Source organism: Seriola lalandi, unplaced genomic scaffold (genome assembly GCF_002814215.2).
Source record: "Seriola lalandi dorsalis isolate HSWRI2012SDOR001 ecotype SW California unplaced genomic scaffold, Sedor1 jcf7180002000062, whole genome shotgun sequence".
Taxonomy (NCBI): Eukaryota; Metazoa; Chordata; class Actinopteri; order Carangiformes; family Carangidae; genus Seriola; species Seriola lalandi.
Window position 1 is genome coordinate 1 of NW_019470725.1, and position 475 is coordinate 475.

Genomic DNA, 475 nt, shown 5'->3' on the forward strand with positions numbered 1-475 from the left:
AAGTAACTGGCAACCCTCACTTTTAGTTGCTCTACGGCAGCAGATGAAAATGTGGAAACGCTTCACGAATTTGCGTGTCATCCTTTCGCAGGGGCCATGCTAATCTTCTCTGTATCGATTCCAATTTTTCATATGTGCTGCCTGAGCAAGCACATTGGTCCTTGTGCGACGGCTGCATTATATGCCCAGGTCGGGAGATCAACCCCGTTGCAGTGGTGCAGACTCAAGTTCTCCCATCCCTAATAGGTGGCATCACAAGTATTGGAGTAGTTGTTTCTTCACTTATCAATTACACATTTGTAATAATAGCATACTAACTGCTTAATTACATGATTACAAAATTAACTAACAAAGTATGACCAAAATATCTTTGACACTGAAAACAATTTTTCCAGCTGCAACAGGAAACCGTCCCCATTCCTCATTAGGCCACGCCTGTTTTATGTACTGTTTCCTGTTGCAAAGCCTCGCAAGG

The 475-nt window shown here is 42.9% G+C and overlaps 1 non-coding gene across 1 annotated transcript; it reads right to left on the reverse strand.

Annotated features, from left to right (window-relative positions):
* Positions 1-46: 46 nt before the first annotated feature.
* LOC111662141 (U6 spliceosomal RNA) lies at positions 47-153 on the reverse strand. Its single transcript, XR_002761292.1, has one exon. It is a non-coding gene; the product is annotated as a U6 spliceosomal RNA (small nuclear RNA).
* Between the last annotated feature and the right edge of the window lie 322 nt (positions 154-475).